The following is an 18952-nucleotide window of genomic DNA, read 5'->3' on the forward strand; positions in this document are numbered from 1 at the left end:
AGTGACTTCCATTTTTCAATCTTCCGGGTGCAATTTCTATAAAAGCTTCTCCAACCAGCGTTTTAATATCTGATATGTGACCCTTTCCAATAATATATACAGACAATGTGTTACACAATTGCATGATTTGACCAGATAGCAATACTGTACTGTAGTTTGTAAAAGCTGTTTATAATTGTACAGTATGTTGCAGGTATAGAAATGTATCTGTTTCCTCAAAATCTCTCCAAGACTTAGATTCTGGTTTAAGTTTTAAATGGTTGAGAATTGTGTAAGATGACATTGAACAAACAGTAAAACATAATAATCTTAAAATGTCAATTCTAAGTTCAAGCACTTTTAAAGTATGTTAATTTATATGCATATAATTCCCAATTGTGTTTTCTAAGACAGATCAATTAAAGTCTGGATGTCAATTCATTTTATTCCATTTTCCTCCAAATGAAAAAAATCATATTTAGATTATGAAAATTATGTTTGTACATGTGTGTTGAAGAAATGTCTTAGTCTGAAGGATGATCCATATACTTTTCAATAAGTGTGAATATTGTCTTTTCACTTTATAAAGTGGACTGAATCCAAAATCCTTATGTATACTGATCAGTTTGCCTTATGTCATAAATACATTTGTACAGTAACTGATTTCAAAGGTTAACTGAAGGCTAACTAATATACACTGCTCAAAAAAATAAAGGGAACACTCAGATAACACATCCTAGATCTGAATGAATGAAATATTCTCATTGAATACTTTGTTCTGTACATAGTTGAATGTGCTGACAACAAAGTGGGGTTGATTGTCAATCAGTGTTGCTTCCTAAATGGACAGTTTGATTTACTTGGAGTTATATTCTGTTGTTTAAGTGTTCCCTTTATTTTTTTGAGCAGTATATTTCTCAGATGTGTAGATATGTTTATGTAAGATTAACAAATGAGTGATACATCAGATTGTACATTGCCAAATGTGATTCTGTATAGAAATAGGGTGCCCTTGCAGGATTTTGAAATAACAGTACTCTCTGGAGCTTGCAACCTTATCTTCATGCTGCAGCTTTGCAAAGGCCAGGCTGATGACATTTTTTATAGCTTGCAGGGTGAGGGAGTAGTGCTCAGCTTTCTTTCCTACTCAGCAGAATTTGGGCGCTTCAAAGAGGAAGGAGCACTGAGGAGAAAAATAAGGCTGCGGTGCAGGATATCATCACCTGCAAAGAGTATCACATTAAAGGGTAAAATTTTATTTGAGTTTACATGGAAAATAAATTTGTTATACTGATTCAGAAAAGAACATAGGGCATGAAGGGAAGTAATTCTGGGCATTCATTATATACTTGGATTTTCAAAATTCTGTCCTGATTTTGTTTTCTTTTGGGGATAGCCACTGGCTAGTAGATAATGGCAGAGTATGAGATCAGAATCGAGGAATATATTTTTAAAATCAAAGCCATAATAGCATAAGACTTTTAGAAACTTAATTCAATTGCACTCCAAACATCAGTGGAAAATTACATTATATTTGGCAGCAAGGTTTCCCATTTTTCTTGGAACATCTACAATATAAATGTAGAAAGTTAGCACCCACCCCTCTCCTAAAAGAATAAAATATTTTAGGAAATATTAGAGTTATTAGAGCTCCCTGCCTCTAGCAGATATTTGGTGTCCATTGAGAAAGACTGGACCAACCTATCTACAAGACAAAAGGCCTCCAGCTCCAGGCACGACCTTCCAGGAAATAGTACGATTATCTGGCACAACCAAGCCTCTATATTACATCAGCCCAAGGTTGAACCAAACCTAACTTCAAGACAAATATGACCCCACATAGGCAGTCTGACAGCAAGTAATAGAATACGTAGTCTGCACAGGAACAGGGAACTCAAGTTCAAAGGCCAAGAAAGAGTATAAATACCTCTCACTCTCCACTCCATGTGGTCAGCTACTCTGAATCATATGTGCTTGGGGGTTCTGCTTCACCATTAAACCATCTTTCCAGTCAGCCTCCATGATTCCAGTGTCTTTCTCCACACTTGGAACTGAACCTACATGGATGTTTCTTCCAACATAAAGATGAATGAAAACAAACTTTGCTAAACTTTTAATGTAGTATTATTGCCCTAAAATGTACCATAAGCAAATCAGTATTTAAAAACAATGCTGATGTTAATACTGCACTGCGTGTTTGGACACTGTCTCCGGTTCTGTAGCTAATGAAGATATTGTATTTCCTGACTAAACAGACTAAGCCACTATCAAAGTTGTTCAAAAATAACTTCAAAATACAGAGGCTTGGGAAGCCCATCTGTTACTGTATACTGTATTAGTGTATTCAAATAAGACTATTGAATTTAATTATTAAAAAATGAGGTTCTACCTAGGAAATAGCTGCAACTATTATTCAGGTCTTGCTCTTAAGAGGCTGGACAGTCTTTGGACATTTCTACATGGTTACTATGCTGGTTTAAAAAATCAACCAGGTTAATTAGCCTAACTTATCAGGAGGGCTTTAAACTAGATCTGAGAGTGGCGGGTGACCAAAGCAAGAAACTGAACAATGAAGCAAACAAGAAAGGGGTGCATATTAAGCCCACAAACATTCCTGAAGATAAAAAATGTCCACCTAGAATCAGACACAAACACCTAAAATGCCTGTACACTAATGCACGAAGCCTGGGGAACAAACAAGGCGAACTAGAAATACTAATGTATGAGGGCCAATACGATCTAATTGGTATTACAGAAACATGGTGGGACGAATCACACGACTGGAACACACAGATAAAGGGCTACAATCTCTTCAAGAAAAACAGGTGAAACAAGAAAGGAGGTGGAGTTGCACTATACATAAAAGACCACTACACCGCCACTGAGCTATATCAATCCAAAGAAGACAACCCCCTAGAAATCATATGGGTCAACATAAAAGAAAAAAGGACAACATTACAATTGGAGTATGCTACAGGCCACCAAACCAAACAGATACAATGGACAATCTCTTTACAACCCAACTATCAGCAATATGCAACAAGCACAGCACAACAATAATGGGGGACTTTAACTACCCAGACATTAACTGGAAAACAAACTCAGCACCAAGTGGAAAGTCTGACAGTTTTCTCACCAGCCTCGCCGATAACTTTCTAACTCAAAAAGTGGAAACCGGAACCAGAGGGACTGCAGTACAGTGGTAGAGATACGAACCCCTCGTCATACGAACTTTTCAAGATACGAACCCAGGGTTCGGAATTTTTTTGCCTCTTCTTACGAACTTTTTTCACCTTACGAACCTGCCGCCGGCCGCTGGGATGCCCCACCTCCATACTTGAGTTCCTCCCGTTTTTTCCCACCCTGTCCTGCCCCATTCTCCCCTCTGGATCTCCATGGGTTTCCTCCGTTTTTCTCCACTCTGTCCTGCCCCATTCTCCCCTCTGGATCTCCATGGGTTTCCTCTGTTTTTCTCGAGTCTTTCCTGCCCCATTCTCCCCTCTGGATCTCCATGGGTTTCCTCCGTTTTTCTCCACTCTTTCCTCCCCATTCTCCCCTCTGGATCTCCATGGGTTTCCTCCATTTTTCTCCACTCTTTCCTGCCCCATTCTCCCCTCTGGATCTCCATGGGTTTCCTCCGTTTTTCTGCACTTTTTCCTGCCCCATTCTCCCCTCTGGATCTCCATGGGTTTCCTCCATTTTTCTGCACTCTTTCCTGCCCCATTCTCCCCTCTGGATCTCCATGGGTTTCCTCCGTTTTTCTGCACTCTTTCCTGCCCCATTCTCCCCTCTGGATCTCCATGGGTTTCCTCCGTTTTTCTGCACTCTTTCCTGCCCCATTCTCCCCTCTGGATCTCCATGGGTTTCCTCCGTTTTTCTCCACTCTGTCCTTCCCCATTCTCCCCTCTGGATCTCCATGGGTTTCCTCCGTTTTTCTCCACTCTGTCCTGCCCCATTCTCCCCTCTGGATCTCCATGGGTTTCCTCCGTTTTTCTGCACTCTTTCCTGCCACATTCTCCCCTCTGGATCTCCATGGGTTTCCTCCATTTTTCTGCACTCTTTCCTCCCCCTTCTCCCCTCTGGATCTCCATGGGTTTCCTCCTTTTTTCTGCACTCTTTCCTGCCCCATTCTCCCCTCTGGATCTCCATGGGTTTCCTCCATTTTTCTGCACTCTTTCCTGCCCCATTCTCCCCTCTGGATCTCCATGGGTTTCCTCCATTTTTCTGCACTCTTTTCTGCCCCATTCTCCCCTCTGGATCTCCATGGGTTTCCTCCGTTTTTCTCCACTCTGTCCTTCCCCATTCTCCCCTCTGGATCTCCATGGGTTTCCTCCGTTTTTCTCCACTCTGTCCTGCCCCATTCTCCCCTCTGGATCTCCATGGGTTTCCTCCATTTTTCTGCACTCTTTCCTGCCCCATTCTCCCCTCTGGATCTCCATGGGTTTCCTCCTTTTTTCTGCACTCTTTCCTCCCCCTTCTCCCCTCTGGATCTCCATGGGTTTCCTCCATTTTTCTGCACTCTTTCCTTCCCCCTTCTCCCCTCTAGATCTCCATGGGTTTCCTCCTTTTTTCTGCACTCTTTCCTGCCCCATTCACCCCTCTGGATCTCCATGGGTTTCCTCCGTTTTTCTCCACTCTTTCCTGCCCCATTCTCCCCTCTGGATCTCCATGGGTTTCCTCCGTTTTTCTGCACTCTTTCCTGCCCCATTCTCCCCTCTGGATCTCCATGGGTTTCCTCCGTTTTTCTGCACTCTTTCCTGCCCCATTCTCCCCTCTGGATCTCCATGGGTTTCCTCCGTTTTTCTCCACTCTGTCCTGCCCCATTCTCTCCTCTGGATCTCCATGGGTTTCCTCAGTTTTTCTCCACTCTGTCCTGCCCCATTCTCCCCTCTGGATCTCCATGGGTTTCCTCCGTTTTTCTGCACTCTTTCCTGCCCCATTCTCCCCTCTGGATCTCCATGGGTTTCCTCCGTTTTTCTGCACTCTTTCCTGCCCCATTCTCCCCTCTGGATCTCCATGGGTTTCCTCCGTTTTTCTCCAGTCTTTCCTGCCCCATTCTCCCCTCTGGATCTCCATGGGTTTCCTCCATTTTTCTGCACTCTTTCCTGCCCCATTCTCCCCTCTGGATCTCCATGGGTTTCCTCCGTTTTTCTCCACTCTTTCCTGCCCCATTCTCCCCTCTGGATCTCCATGGGTTTCCTCCGTTTTTCTGCACTCTTTCCTGCCCCATTCTCCCCTCTGGATCTCCATGGGTTTCCCTCCCCCCACTCCGTTCGCCTCAGCTTTGTCTGAGCAGCTTTTTTTTTTAAAGCCTTAATGTTTTGGATTTTCCTAATCGGCTTGCACGCATTATTGGCTTTTCCATTGATTCCTATGGGAAACATTGTTTCATCTTACGAACTTTTCACCTTACGAACCTCGTCCTGGAACCAATTAAGTTCGTAAGATGAGGTATTACTGTACTAGACTTAATTTTAACAAACGGAAGAAATGATAGAGGGAATAGAAAGAGAATGGACACTAGGTGAGAGTGACCATATCATTCTAAAATTCAACATTGTGCAATCACTAACTACAACACCCAACTCAATTACAGTCCCAGACTTCAGAAAAGCGGACTTTAACAAGCTCAGAGCGAACCTAAAGAATAAACTCTCGAAGGAATGTCTAAAGAGTAAATCCACACAGGAAGCCTGGGAAGCCCTAAAGAACACTATCACTGAGGCCCAAAACAATTCAATCCCCACAAAAAAGAAAAGCAGGAAAACTAAAATGAAACCAGCATGGCTAAACAAGGACCTCGCACACAACATAAAAGAAAAAAAAGCCAAATACAATAAATGGAAAGAAGGACTCATAACCAAGATAGAATATCAGCAAACAGCCAGAACCTGCAAGGAAAACATAAGAACAGCAAAAGCTCAACACGAACAGCACCTCGCAATGAAAATTAATGACAATAAAAAAAGCTTCTTCCACCACATAAACAACAAGAAAAAAATTAAGGAAACAGTCACCATACTAAAAAACAAAGATGGTAACAAAATCACCAACAACAGAGACAAAGCACAACTGCTCAATGCCTACTTTACATCAGTCTTCACACATAAAGGAACCACCAACCTACAACCTAACTGCAACTAACAGCCCTGGAACTGAACTCAACGCAGACAAAGCTACCATTAGGGACTACCTGCGGGAGTTCAACAAGTTCAAATCACCGGGACCTGACGGACTCCACCCCAGAGTCCTAAAAGAACTGGCAGACACCATAGCGGAACCTCTTCTCATCTACCAAAAATCTTGGGCCACTGGAGACCTACCAGATGACTGAAAATGAGTGGACGTAGATCCCATCCACAAAAAAGGTAAAAAGATGGATCCAAGCAACTACAGACCTATCAGCCTGACTTAAATACCTGGAAAAATACTGGAGAAAATAATAAAAAAAACAGATTTGCCACTACCTGGAAACAAACCAGATAATATCTAACAGCCAACACGGGTTTGTCAGAAACAAATCATTCCAAACCAATCTCATATCCTTTTTCAATACCATAACCAAATTAGTAGACCAGCGCAACACGGTGGACCTCATTTACTTAGACTTCAGCAAAGCTTTTGACAAAGTCAACCACTATCTCCTAAACAAATTTCAAAAAACCAGAGTAGACTACAACACTTGCAGATGTGTTAATAGTTGGCTGACCAACCGCACCCAATGAGTTGTCCTCAGCGGTTCCAAATCCACATGGAAGAACGTAGGCAGTGGGGTACCACATGGTTCTCTCCTGGGCCCTGGGCCCTTCAACATTTTCATCAACGACTTGGACGAGGGAATAGAAGGGCAACTGATCAAATTCGCAGACGATACCAAGCTGGCGGGGGCAGCCAATACCCTAGAAGACAGGCTAAAATTACAAAAAGACCTAGACAGACTAACACAGTGGGCTCACACCAACAAAATGATGTTTAACATCAACAAGAGCAAAGTCCTTCACCTAGGCATAAAAAACCCTGGACACACATAAAACCTGGCAGAAACCCCTCTTAGCAGTAGCGACTGCGAAAGAGATCTTGGAGTCTTGGTGGATAATCAACTAAACATGAGCCAACAATGTGCAGCAGCAGCTAAAAAAGCCAACACAATCCTAAGCTTCATCAACAGGGGAATACACTCCAAGACCAGGGAAGTCTTAATACCACTCTACTACGCCCTGGTCTGACCACACCTGGAGTACTGTATTCAGTTCTGGTCACCACACTTCAAAAGAGACATTGAAACTCTGGAGAAGATGCAAAAAAGAGCAACCCAGATGATTAAGGGACTCGAAACCAAGACTTACAAAGAGAGACTGAGGGAACTGAGGGAAGCTGACCAAGGAGAGATTCAACATGGAAATAAGGAGGAACTTCCTGACGGTCAGAGTGATCAACCAATGGAACAACCTACCAGCGGACCTTGTGCACTCCAACACTCTGGACATTTTTAAGAGAAGATTGAACTGCCACTTGACTGGTGTGCTATAGGGTTCCTGCTTGGGCAGGGGGTTGAACTTGATGGCCTTCATGGTCCCTTTCAACTCTAACAATAAATAAATAAATTCCACGTCATCTTGTGTCTTTGCTACTTACTTCTGGCTCAGCTGAGAAAAACATACTAAAGGGACTCTTTTCATCTGAATTGGCCATGTGCTTGTTGGCAAAATTCCTTCTTTATATCTCTCCCCTGTGACTGGTATTTAGCCAGCCTTGTAGTAACCACATGTATTCTGATTGATTGACTGATTTCAGATCACTTCCGAGCATCAACTACTGCAAAACAGAGTGAGGAAGGACAGGATGCAAGTTGAGTTATGGCTTCTACTAGTCAGCTGGGCAGAGGATTGATTTGAGTTCAGGGACTGCAAAAATTATGGTGACTTGGTTTCAAACTGTTGGGAGAAATTCAGGAGTGGAAAGAATAAGTGTGGAAGAGTTCTATAAGTACTGGAAATGAAATAACATTACAACTTTATGGGAGATTTGTGGGGTTTATCATGCCACTAAGAGATAGAATCTATTTTACTGTCTCAGTGGATGATACTGGAACAATATTAATGGAAGTGAGTGGTTATCATCAGGTTATCATCAGCACTGATGTAAAATAGAGCAATAAAATGAGAGTTCCTTCATGAAATTTAAATTTATATATAGGACTTGCCACTAGGCACAATTTATTTTCTCTGAAATTTGTTCCATGCCTGGCAAATATAATTCTGCATTTTGGTTCTACTCCCTCTTACAATTACTCATTCTTGTTTTGACTGTCTCCTTTCTCAAAAGAGAGAGGTACCATACTTTTCAGAGTATAAAACGCACCTTCCCCCCCCCCCCAAAAAAGAGGGTCAAAAACTGGGGGCGTCCTATATACCGAATGCTGCACCTGGGGAGGGGAAAGTTATTTGGCGGGACAGTGGTAATAGCTCAGTTGTTGGCAACAGACAGCTGATTGGCGGTATTCCAGGATATTGATCCAACCGCCAATCAGAAGGAAAGAACGAAGGGGGAGATAGCGAAGTTAATGATCGAAATGGTAGCTTCACTGGAGAAAATACTAGGCTTAATTTCCAGTGCCTGGGGTAGAAGTTAGTGTGCTCCGATCAGCCTTTGAGGACAGCAATATGGAGGAGCAGGGGGAGGCACCCCCGAGGTGGAGAAGGAAAGCAGGCAGTTTCAAAGGGCAAATACTCTGGTGCAATGAAAGGCTTTGGGGAAATGGTCCCATGCCGCAGCCGATCAGCAGAAACGCTTTCTGGGAGGGATGGGAGAAGCTGTTCTCCCTGCACTCTCCCTGCATGGTCCGAGTGCTAGAATCTGCCATGAGTGATACTTTTCCTGTTAGATCATTTTCGATCTTTTCTGCAAGTGGGGGCGAAGGTAGAGAGATAAGCAGCTTGTCAGGCCCACAGTCATTATGTGAAGTCAAAAGTTGGCCTGACAGTTTGGTAGTGATAGAGGAAATGGAGTGAGAGAGAGAGAGATGCCACCACACATTCCTTTCTGCTAATGCCATAGTAACAAACACAGGAAGGAATCAGGAACCCTGCATAGGATTGGTCCTCATGACGGCACTTGTGGTGTGGGCATGTGAAATGGGGTTTTGACCTGGATGTAATCTAAGGGACTCAGAGTTGGAATGATTCAAGTCGAATCCAGACATGGCTGTTAATAAATCATACTCTGCAAGAAGCATAGGCATAGAAATGGTTTATTTCTCAGATGCTATTTGGTTCGCTGACAATAATTCCAACTCTGCCGATCCGAAGAATGGAACAGAGGGAGTTAACCAAGAATCTGGAGGTGGAAGGGCTTGGAATGTACTACCCCCCTTTCCAGTAGGAACCAGACAGAATTCAACATTATCAAGGTAAAGAGGGGAGGAATAGGCTTGGGACTGAGATGAACAAGCCAGAAGTAACCTATCTTCCTGAATGGGGGTGGCTGAGCTGCCCATGGGTTTCTGAAGATTCCCTTTCCCATGCCCCCCTGAAGTTACCTCTCTACACGGCAAAAATGAATAATGTAACCTCCCCTTCAACCCCAGCTACTCCCTAAGTGAATTGCAAGATAGAGGCAAGCCGATGTCATATCAAAGGAATTCCTTTGTGGGGGGATTTCAAAAGCTGCTCGGCCCTCCTGCTTCTGCTCCTCTGATTGCATAATGAGAGGGCTCCTGAGCCGATAGAAGTGGAGACTCGTATTTTTCAATTAAAACAGGCAGGCAAGCCTGTGAAGAATTTTATGGAAGAATTTCAAATGATTGCCTATAACCTGAAGGGGTGGCCAGAAAACTGTTTGGTCCATATTTTCAAAAGTGTCCTTGATCCAAAGTTGAGAGAGGCGTGTGAACTGCAGGTGGGAGGCAGCTGGGCCATTTAAGATTGGTATGCCACGGCAGTTGCTTTGTGTGACATAATTCTTGTTGAGAAGGGACCTCCCCCACACCATGCAACAAAGGATCTTTTAAGAGGCCACCTTTTTCCTTGTCAGCTGGCTCCCCTTGTCAGGGGTTATGAGGGGAACTAATTGCTCCAGATGTGACCAGACTGACCATATTGGGACAGACTGCTTGATGTCCCTCTCCCCACCAAAACCAGAGCCATGCCTGGTAGCAGAAAGAGGATCTGAAGAAGCCCCTTTGCAGGGTCACTGGGCCTTTCAAACTACAGAGCTGTGCCCTCCTGAGGATTTTGCTAAAGGTGAAAACCCTATGACTTCAAGAACCAGCCCCGGTTGGAATGAGGAACCCGGTAGAGAGGACGACCCAATGGTGAGTGAGTCCATCCATCCGTTCATCATTAAAGCAAGGATTAAAGTAATCATCATGGGGGGGAAGGAAGAAGTACGGGCCCTGATAGATACAGGGTGCTTAAGATGCCTTATTAGCAAAACCGTAGTGGAGAAGTTAAAAATCCAGACCAGGCTTTTAGCAAAACCCATCTGTTTCCAGCAGGTAGATGGCTCTCTAGTGGGTGGAGTTCCTGCTATGCTCCTGACTGAGTTAGTGGAGCTGTGGATAGACCGGCACCATGAATTCTTGAGATTCATAGTCGCCCCCAAGATGTTGGAAACAGTTATATTGGGTCTGGCCTGGATGGACAAATGGACTCCCATCTTTCGTTGGGAGGGTGGGCATCGTAAGTTTTTAATCCCCTTGGTCTCTAACCCTTTTTCAGAGACTGACAGGGGAAACCCTCCTCCCCTGGAGGAGCCAGATTTGTCTTTAGCAGCGGTTACAATGAATGAAGGAACACTTCCAAATCTCCTGAAGGTGTACTTGGAATAGAGACTTGGGAAAAGTGTTCAGTGAGGAAGATTGCAATGAAATGCCCCCTCACAGACCTACAGACTGTATGATAGAATTTGAACCCTGGGGCAACTCTCCCAAAACCTAGGATGTATGCAATGTTACCGAAAGAATTGGGAGAGCTGAGAAATTACATAGACACCAATTTAAAGAGGGGATTCATCCAGCCTGTAAATTCCAGGACAGCAGCTCCCATTCTCTTTAAGAAGAAGATCGGAGGCTTTCGCTTAGTCATTGACTACCGAAATCTTAATGTGGTATGTGTGCAGAACACTTATCCCCTCCCACTCATGAAGGATTTACTAAATCATCTAGCCAAGGGGAAATTCTTTACCAAGTTGGACTTAAGGGAGGCTTATTACTGCATCAGAATTAAGGGAGGAGATGAGTGGGAAACCCCTTTCAATTGCCCATTAGGGAGTTTCCAATTTCGAGTGATGCCATTTGGTCTGAAAGGGGCCCCTGCTGTATTCACACAGTACATAAATGAAGTTCTACACACCCACCTCTACAACGGGGTTCTCGTGTACTTAGATGACATCCTTATCTACAGCCAGAATCTCCCTGACCACGTCAAGTTGGTGAGGCAAGTCTTGAAGAAGCTTTTGTCTGCTAAGCTCTGTGTGAAACTTTCCAAGTGCAAATTTCACCAGATGTCAGTAGACTATTTGGGATACCGCATATCCAGCGAAGGCATAGAGATGGACCCAACCAAGGTGAAGACAGTGCTTGATTGGCAAGCTCACCACACACACAAGCAATTACAGAGTTTCTTAGAATTTGCAAATTTCTACCGGCACTTCATTCCAGCTTTCGCAGAAGTTGCCTTGCCCTTAACCGAATTACTAAAGACTGGGTCAGCTCCTACTAAGCCCAGACCCTCTCAGCCAATCAGGTGGATGATGGAATGCCACAAGGCTTTTGAAAGACTCAAGACTTTTTGCAAAGGAGCCCATCCTGCAACATCCTGACCCCGAGTGGAAGTTTGTGATCCAGTCCGACGCCAGCGATGGGGCAATAGTGCTTTTACAAGACAATGGAAGGGGACAGTTGCTGCCTTGTGCATACCTTTCCAAGAAGCTGACCCCACCGAGAGGAAGTGGGCTTTCTGGGAGAAGGAAGCATTTGCTGTAAGTGTAGCACTGGGGACATGGAGGCATTTTCTGGAAGGCGGAGCCATTCCTTTTGAAGTATTGACTGACCATGAGAACCTTGAAGCATTAAAGACCCCTTGGAGGCTTTCCCCTAAGCAAGTACAGTGGGCCCAATATTTCAGATGGTTCAATTTTACACTGAAACATATCCCATTGGGAAGAACCTAATCTAATAAATAAAACCTCATTGCTGATGCTCTGTCATGAAAACCACAGTACAATAGAAAGAGAGAGGAAGAGGTACATCCGATCATCCCATGTCTTTCCCCGCATCCTGAAAGTAAGGAGAAAGCTGCCCCTGTTCTCACCCGAGACCAGACCAGGAGACAGGTTCCACCAGGGAATGGGAAAACAAATTAAAGTCGGCTTTGCCCACTGACCTGTGGTTCAACGATTATAAAGAAATCCTAACACTGAGGGAAGGGTTGGCTTGGAAGGGAACCAAGCTGTATGTGCCTGCCAGCCTGCGACTAAATATTCTCCAATGGAGTCATGACTCCAGACTACAGGACCACTTTGGGTTCCTGAAAACATTGCATCTGGCGCGGACACAGTTCTGGTGGCTCAGAATGAGAGCGGAAGTCAAAGATTATGTGAAATGTTGTGCCACCAGAAAACATAGGCCTGGAAATCCCCCTGGATTGCTGCAGCAAGTAGCCAATCCTATTAGGCCCTTGGAAGAAATAGCAATGGATTTCATAGTGGAGTTCCCCAAGAGCAAGGGAAACACTGTTATTTGGACTGTCGTTGATTTGTTCTCCAAACAAGCCCATTTCATTGCTTGTTCAGGGCTACCCACAGCCAGACATTTGGCTAAGTTATTCTTAAAACACATTTACAGATTGCATTGAGTCCCCCGCAGAATCATATCAGATCAGGGTGTCCAATTCACAACCAGATTCTGGAGATAATTTGTCCGCACCATTGGTTCCACCCAAGGACTCAGTTCTGTGTTTCACCCTTCCAAAAATGGAGCAGCAGAAAGAGCTAACGCCCTAGTGGAATAGCATCTTAGATGTTATGTGAGTTACCAGCAGAACAATTGGGCTGAGTTACTGCCTTTTGTAGAAGTAGCGTACAATAATTCTATACACAGTAGCACAGGACTAACCCCTTTCCAGATTACCAGTGGTCAAGATTTTGTTCCCATGCCAGAACTACCTACAGAACCTCCCTCGTCTATCACATTGGTGGAGTGGATGGAGAAACTGAAGAGAGGATGGGAGGATACCAAGAAGGCGCTGACGGAGGCAGCACAACCTACAAGAAACAAGCAGATAAGCAATGATCTCCCCAACCCCTTTTTCAAGTGGGAGATAAAGTTTTCCTCTTTACCAGATACATTTGGTTAAGGCTGCCTAGCAAAAAGTTAGGCCCAAAATTCCTGGGCACTTTCCCAATAGTGAAAGTAATAAACCTGGTCATGGTGCAGCTTGCGCTGCCTAAAATCCTAGGGAGGAGCCACCCTGTATTTCACTGCAGCCTGCTTAAGCCAGTGATCGGGTCCAACATTAGGCCACATGCACAGCCGCCCCCTTCCCCTGTAGTAATTCAGGGAGAACCTTACTATGAAGTGAAAAAAAAATTGTATTCCCGCATTTTCCAGGGAAATTTGAAGTACCTAATTCATTGGAAGGGGTACCCTCTGTCAGAGGCTACCTGGGTAAAGAGTCGGGATGTTGGTGCTAATAGGTTAGTCAAACAGTTCCATGAGAATTATCCAAACAAGCCAAAGGGTTCCAGAGGGGGAAGATAGGATGGTCTGGAACGATACTACCCCTATACTTATTCTATTGTTCCAGGAGATGGGTTTTGCGGAAAGGGAGGCCGCCTGTCAGGCCCACAGTCATTATGTGAAGTCAAAGATTGGCCTGACACAGTTTGGTAGTGATAAAGGAAACAGGGGTGGGGGAGTGAGTGAGAGAGAGAGATGCCACCACACACTTGTTTCTGCTAATGCCACAATAACGAACACAGGAAGGAATCAGGAACCCTGCATAGGATTGGTCCTCATGACTGTACTTGTTGGTGTGGGGATGTGATATGGGGTTTTGACCCGGATGTAATCTAAGGGACTCAAGAGTTGGAATGATTCAAGTCGAATCCAAACATGGCTGTTAATAAATCATACCCTGCGAGAAGCACAGGCATGGAAATGATTTATTTCTCAGATGCTATTTGGTTCGCTGACACAACTCTTCTTTCACTCCTTCCCTCCTTCTCAAAAGACTGCAACTTTGTCCCTCCCACTTCCTTTCCTGAATCTCCAATGATTATCTTTATGGCTCTTTGTAAATACAGCTAAAATTTTTAAAGAGCAATGTAGCCACAGTTAGAGGAGGACTAGCTCAGGAAGTTTGAATACCCTTGCAGCGTACCGTAATCCCCAATCCAGGGGTTTTCAAACTTGACAGCTTTTAGACTAATGAACTTCAACTCCCATTCCTGAACTAGCATGTCTGGAGGATTCTGGGAATTGAAGTCCACAAGTCTTAAAGTTGCCAGGTTTGGAGACCCTTACACCCCTAATCCCTAATCCAGGGTTTTTCAAACTTGACAGCTTTAAGACTAATGAACCTCAACTCCTATTCCTGAACTAGCATGACTGGAGGATTCTGGGAATTGAAATCCATAAGTCTTAAAGTTGTCAAATTGGAAGACCCCTGGGTTAGGAATTAAGGATGCAAAGGTCTCCAAACCTGACAACTTTAAGACTTGTGGACTTCAACTCCCATTCCTGAGCTAGCATGACTGGAGGAGGAATTCTGGGTGTTGGTCCACAAGCATAGTTCCCTCTAAGCTGCGCAGCGCGCTATAGCGCAGAGGTTTTTAACCCCCAGCCCAGGAATTTCAAATTCCAGCGCACAGGACCGATCGCTGCGCCGGAATTTGAAATTAAAGGAACTGCCGCTGCTCTGTAAACAACAGTTTGCAGCAACAGTTCCTTCAAGTAAAGGCGGGAAAGAAAGGGGCCAATTATAAGCCCGCTTTCTTCCACGCCCCTTAAATCCCAGACGTTCTCCGCGTACACACACCCCTCGCAGCCAAATGGTTGTTTAGCTGCTGGCCCGGTAAGGTAAGAAAACCATTGGGGGTCCCTGGGTCTGGCGGCGCGATCTGCTGCCAAGCCTTCTAAGCATCCATGGGGTGGGGGTGGGAACAAGGGTGGGGGGTGATGACCGGGGGCCCTGGGCCAGGCCGCCGGCCTACCGCGGCTTCCCTGGCTTGCCACGGCCCGCCCACCGCCGCCCAGACCCGGCCGCCTTCCCGCGCCGCCGTGGCTTCCCCGGCTTCCCGCGGCTTTCCTGGCTTCCCGCGGATTTCCCGGCTTGCCGCGGCCCGCCTGTGGCCTCCCAGACCCGGCCGGCAGCCTACCGCGGCTTCCCGCGCCACCGCGGCTTCTCCGGCTTGCCACAGCCCGCCCACCGCCGCCCAGACCCGGCCGCCTTCCCGCGCCGCCGTGGCTTTCCTGGCTTCCCGCGGATTTCCCGGCTTGCCGCGGCCCGCCTGTGGCCTCCCAGACCCGGCCGGCAGCCTACCGCGGCTTCCCGCGCCGCCGCGGCTTCCCTGGCTTGCCGCGGCCCGCCCGTGGCCTCCCAGACCCGGCCGGCAACCTGGTTCAGAATTCTTTTTTTCTTGTTTTGCACCTCTAAAATCTAGGTGCATTTTATATTCAGTTGCGTCTTATATTCTGAAAAAGATATGTTAATGTTGTTATCCTGGTTTATGATAATCAAAATTTGATATGTTGGAAATCTAAATACTTGAACTAAATTGCCTCTCATTTAAAAGAAGAGAACAATGTAAGTTCTTTTAAAAGAAGAAGAATATGAATAGAAACAAGAGAGACAATTGTTAAATGGAGATGACCATCCGAGAAGGGACCTAGCAACAAGGACAGAAAACAGACTGCCTCATTTGTGATTACAATTGAAATCCTGTAATCATGGGTTGGCTCCAAGTTGTCTATTTAAGCAGAAACCAAAACCTAAAACTTAAAGAACTGGAAAAGTACACTACTAAGAATAGAAGCAAAACCATTAATACTACTGAATTGGAATATGGTCTTAAACATAGCATTATATTATAAACATTAAATCTGAAAGCACAAAGTTTTTTTTTAATCAACCATTCTAAATATAGACACAGAAGACTATTGGCTTGATTTGACCAAAATGTTTTAAGCCATAAGAAAGTACAAAGAAAGAACTTTGTAAATTCTGTTCAGTTATAACTAGGGGTTTTGCATCCCCTAATATTTGCAATCAAATATTTGCCCATTTCTAAATATACACATCTTTCTGGTGTTTCTGAAAAATAATAATGAAGTTCCAGATACCTGCAGCAAGTATTAACTGGTGAAGAAGTATGAAGAAATGACTCTACAAATCAGTAACATTTACTATAAAAGTATATTTATAAAGACTACAGATTATTTTACTGGGGTTGTTCAATATGTTGCTGTTTGTTTTTCAGTATTTTTTATGTAAGAGTTTGAAATAAGCAATTTTATTAACTTTTTCTGCCAGAATTAGTGACATACAGCTGAAACTTGAAAAATTAGAATATCGTGTAAATGTTCATTTATTTCAGTAAAAGTAAAGGTGAAAATATATAAGAGATATTCATAACATGCAAGACAAGATAATTCAAGCCATGATTTGTCATAATTGTGATGATTATGGGATACAGCTCATGAAAACCCCAAATCCCCCAACTCAGAAAATTAGAATATTACATGCAATTAAAAAAAAGGATTGTACATATCAGACTTCTGAAAAGTATAAGCATGCTTATGTACTCAGTACTTTGTTTGGACCCCCTTTGCAGCAATTACTGCCTCAATACAGCCTGGCTTGGACGCTATTAGCCTGTGGTATTGCTGAGGTGTTATGGAAGACCAGTGGCCTTTAGCTCTTCTGCATTGTTCCATGTCATGTCTCTCATCTTTCTCTTGGCAATGCCCCATAGATTCTCTTTGGAGTTCAGGTCAGGCGAGTTTGCTGGCCAATCAAGGACAGTAATCCCACGGTCATTGAAGCAGGTTTTGGTGTTTTTGGCAGAGTGGGCAGGTGAAAAGTCCTGCTGGAAAATTGAAATCCCCATCCCCATAAAGCTTGTATGTGGAACGAAGCAAGGAGCACTCCAAAATCTCCCGATAGACGGCTGCGTTGACCCTGGACTTAATGAAGCAGAGTGGATGAATACCAGCAGATGACATGGCTCTCCAAATCAACACAAACTGTGGAAACATTACACTGGACCTCAAGCATCTTGCAGTGTTTGCCTTTCCATTCTTCCTCCATATTTTGGGTTCTTGGTTTCCAAATGAGATGCAGAAGTTTCCACCAAAGGGGGCCAAATAAAGTACTGAGTACATGTGCATGCTTATACTTTTCAGAAGTCCAGTATTGTTTTTAAAGACATATTAGCTATATTAATTGGATTTTTAGATGTGTATACTGTATATTGTTTTGATATGTTGTGAGCCGTCCCGAGTCCTTGGAGAGGAGCGGCATATAAATCCATTTATTTATTTATTTAATTAATTAAAATATCGTTTCCTTGGAAATGTACCATAACACCCCTATCAAAGTATACATGGATCAATTAATATAGAAGTAGCAAACCTACATTCAGGTAGGTTTTGACCTACAATCATTTGTTTGGTGTGACCACTTGAAGTTACAACAGCAGTGAAAAAGGTTACTTATCATTTTTCACACTTACATCTATTGCAATATTCTTATGTTCACATGATTAAAATTCAAATGTTTGGCAGCTGGCATGTATTTATGATGGTTGCAGTGTCCTGGAGTATGAGGCACAGTGGTTCAGTTGCTTAATGGTCTCTGCTTCGTGGTTCGAGCCCTAGCACTACATGGCAGGGTAAGCTCCTATCATTTGCCTCAACTTTTGTCGATCTAGCAATTTGAAAGCATGTTCTATGCAAGTAGATAGATAGGTACTACTTTGTTGGGAAGATGAGCTAGTGCTCAGTGCAATCAGTCAGGTTCCTGACAGCTCTGAACCTTCCTGGTTGTGGCACCTACTTGTGAGGTGGGTGCCCTGGAAGGGGGAGAAGCGAGCAGATCTTGGGTGATGTTGCAAGAAGAGCTGTTTGTCTTTCTTTTTGGTGTGAAGCTAGCTTTCCCTCCTGTGGTATACCTTGGAAAGCACACAAGCATGTCCTCTAACAGACCTCTGCAACTGCAGTGTGGAAAAGAAAAAAGTCTGTTTCATTGATATTGCAATACCAAGTGATACACGAATTGAAGAGAAACAACTAGAAATTACCTGCTGCACCACCCCGGCTGGTAGGTGGGTGGGTAGGTAGGTAGGTAGGTAGACAGACATACAGACTGACAGATAGATCTCTTCTGAAATAAAAGCCCACTCACATCCTCTTGCAAACGGAAATTTCCAGAAACAACTTTTTGCAACAAGCCGAGTGCCTATGAATGAGATACATTCGGAGAAACCCTTTAGGAGAAACCCTCCCATCCTACCACCTCTCACAGTACTAGGACAACACAGTATCAACAGTATCGCTGTCCTAGCCAAAATGGTCACCTAACATGAAAAATATCATCAAAAAAGCAGAACAAAGAATGTTCTTTCTGCGCCAACTCAGGAAGCTCAAACTGCCCAAGGAGCTGCTGATACAGTTCTACAGAGGAATCATTGAGTCTGTCAAATACACCTCTATAATTGGTTTGGTTCTGCAACCCAACAAGACTGACAGAGACTTCAGAGGATAATCAGAACTGCAGAAAAAACAATTGCTGCCAACCCGACTTCCATTGTAGACCTGTATACTGCAAGAGTCAAAAAGAGGGCTGTGAAAATATTTACCGACCCCTCACATCCTGGACATAAACTCTTTCAACACCTGCACTCAAAAACGTCGCTACAGAGCACTGCACACCAAGACAACTAGATACAAGAACAGTTTTTTCCCAAATGCCAT

At 44.1% G+C, this 18952-nt stretch overlaps 1 protein-coding gene across 1 annotated transcript in view; it reads left to right on the plus strand.

The window, feature by feature from the left end:
• Positions 1-18952, plus strand: part of RCAN2 (regulator of calcineurin 2) — a 36734-nt gene that overhangs the window by 641 nt on the left and 17141 nt on the right. The gene's annotated exons all lie outside the window — the stretch shown is intronic.

Source organism: Erythrolamprus reginae, chromosome 1, assembly GCF_031021105.1.
Source record: "Erythrolamprus reginae isolate rEryReg1 chromosome 1, rEryReg1.hap1, whole genome shotgun sequence".
Lineage (NCBI taxonomy): Eukaryota > Metazoa > Chordata > Lepidosauria > Squamata > Dipsadidae > Erythrolamprus > Erythrolamprus reginae.